This window comes from Chelonoidis abingdonii, chromosome 6, assembly GCF_003597395.2.
Source record: "Chelonoidis abingdonii isolate Lonesome George chromosome 6, CheloAbing_2.0, whole genome shotgun sequence".
In the NCBI taxonomy this organism is placed as follows: domain Eukaryota; kingdom Metazoa; phylum Chordata; order Testudines; family Testudinidae; genus Chelonoidis; species Chelonoidis abingdonii.
The window spans coordinates 25,670,142-25,673,125 of NC_133774.1; positions in this window are offsets into that span (position 1 = coordinate 25,670,142).

A 2,984-nucleotide genomic window follows, 5' to 3' on the forward strand; every position below is an offset into this window, starting at 1 on the left:
GAATATCGACTCACCCCTTCTAAAGCAGCCAGGAGGTTCCCACTGCCAGGCTAGGGTGACCAGATAGCAACTGTGAAAATCCAGCAGCGTGTGTGTATGGGTAAAAGGCACTTATATAAGGCAAAGGCCCAAATATCAGGACTGTCCCTATAAAATCAGGACAGCTGGTCACACTGGGCCAGTGCTCAATCTCTATTAGCCAACTGCCAGGGAACGTTCTCACCCCAATATCCCACCCTACCACGAGACTTCCACCGGCCAAGAACCTTGGCCCTCCTAACATTCTAGCCCACCACGGGACGCCCCGCCCCCTGGTCAGCTCTCTCCTGCCCCGCCTCCCCGGCCGGCAGTGGGAGGTGGCCTCATCTCTTTATGGCCTGTGCGCGCCTTCCGGCCCCTCCCTGTGCGCTGCCGGCGGCGAGAACGGCTGGAGTACCCCTCGCGCGGAGCCGGGCCGGCTCCTTGGGCCCCACGCGCCGCGATGAAGTGTCACTACGAGGTGCTGGGGCTGGCGCGCGACGCCTCGGACGAGGAGCTGAAGCGGGCGTACCGGAGACTGGCGCTGCGCTGGCACCCAGGTACGCCGGGCTCGGGGCCCCGCGCCGCCCGTGGCCGCTCCTCCATGCTGGGCCGCCCCTTTCCCCCCGCCGGACCCGGCGTCCACCCGCCCTGCGGGGGCTGTCCCGGGCCGGCCCGGACCATCGGGGGGCTACAGCCACGCCAGCGCTCCCCGCTCAGAGAGGGCCCTGCGCGGCCCGCCCCCCAGGCCAGGCGGGCCCATGCCGAGGGCAGGTGGGCAGCGGGCGGAGCCGCGATGGGCTCTAGGTTCTCTGCGGGGCCGGAGCTAGGGCCTGTGTCCCACTGGCTGAGCCCGGGGCTCCCATCGCCGGGCGGGGCCGGGCCGGTGAGGCTGCTACCCCTCCCCCCCAGATTGAGGCGTCGCTCAGGTATGTGGGTTCGGGGCGGGGAGCCCGGCGGGGCGATACCATCTCACGGGTATTTCTCCTGCCTCATCTACCAGCCTCGTTTCCGCCCTCTTTGAAGCGCAGCAGTAAGTGTGCGGGCAGGAAGGACAGGGGCTTCTCGGGGCCCTTCATCTCTGCTTTAGAGGGCCAGTCTCACCCTGAAAGTCTCCCTCGCGTGGTACCTAGCGGGGTACAAGCGACATGACAAGTCAGAGGTTAAGGCCGGAAGCGACGCCCCCAGATTTAGTCTGATCTCCTGTATATCAGGGGCCACCACTGTGCACCTGCACACCAACCCCAGCAACCAAAATTAAACCACAGTAATACAGCCCCCAGGAGACTGAAATATTATGTACCACAAGCAGAGAATTAGGGGGATTGAGGTGTGTCAGTGTCCAAGACCTCTGCAGTGGCAGGGAATTAAGTGAGATACATCTAGATGATATTGGCAAGCATCCCATGCTGTAGAGGAAGGCAAAACCTCCCCAAGGTCATTGCCAGTCTGACCTGTGGAGCAGTTCCTTCTAGACTGCACATAGGATGACTTTTCAAAATGTCTTTTGTATTTTTCCTGTTCGCTTTGTGCGCTCAGTGTCACTTGTTTGCAACCTGTGACAGGCAAGAGTACACTTCCTTTTTAAATAGGAAAACTTTATTCTAAAAACAACAGAAGTTGGCAAGAAGACTCAGAGACAGGTGTAGTATCTGAAATTATTTTGCAATTCTTATTGGAATTGACATTGTTCCTTTAATTGTTTCTTTACATGCAGCAGTATCACTTTAAGTTATACTGAAAATAAATATTAATTCTCCAGACTTGTTCTTAATATGGCTATTAATGTGGCAGAGTGATGGTGGAAGGAGAAACATTAATGAAAGATGAAGCTGGATCAGCAGTCATATTTTAGTAAACTGTGGTGTACCCAATACATCCCATAAGGTCCTTGAGTTGTCCTTCTGAATTGACTTTTTTCTTCATTTGTCTGATTTCCTAAATAATTACTTTGTGACATGAGCCCCAGGTGTTGCTATGATCTTTATGGTTTAAATTGTAATGACTTCTATTGCAGACAAAAATCTAGAAAATGCTGATGAAGCAGCGGAACAGTTTAAATTAATCCAAGCGGCATATGATGTATTGAGTGATCCTCAAGAAAGAGCATGGTAAGTAATATTTGTCTGCCAGTGGAGCAGGAAAGACAATCTAACAAAGGACTTGATTCTGCATTCCTGTCTTAGGTAGCACTCGCTTTGAAATCGTTTGTGATTTCCTTATGAGGTTAAGCCAGTTAAGAGGGTTCTCCCACCAGTAACGATGTATGCAACTGTTAGGTCCTGGGGTTACAGCTACAGAACACATTAGTCATATTCTTATAACAAAGAACACTTGAAATCACCTTTTAAAAATTGTGTTCCTGGATTGATTTGTTGTGTGTTAAATAGTTTTTGCTTCTGGTTCTCTCTCAAGTATGTGTCCCAGGTTTATAGTTGCATGCACCTTTTTTTCTTCCTTGGATAACAGTGAGCTGCTTGCATCATATATTTAGCTACTTTCTCAGGAAGCACTATTCTCAGTTTTTCACGTACTGAAAGAACGAATGACATACACCAGCATAAAAGTGGGGAGGGCCTGGAGAATGTGTTTAGAGATCTGTAGAACCTGTAATTCACATTCTTGGAATCCTCAAGAAACATCTTATTCAAACATGTTAGATAACTGTCTCCCAAAAGAATTACAGTAAAAGTAATAGGTATTCCATGAACAACTAGAAGGTCCCACAGTGCCTTGGGTTTTCATCTCAGTGATTCTTAAGTTGTGTGTTCTTGATTTTGTTTTCTGCTAGGTATGATAACCACAGGGAAGCTCTGCTGAAGGGAGGGCTTGATGGAGAGTATCAAGATGATAGTTTGGATCTGCTGCGCTACTTCACTGTTAACTGTTACTCTGGATATGATGATGATGAAGAGGTAATGAACTGACTCTCTACTGAGTCAAGTTAAAACTTTAAAAAAAAAAAA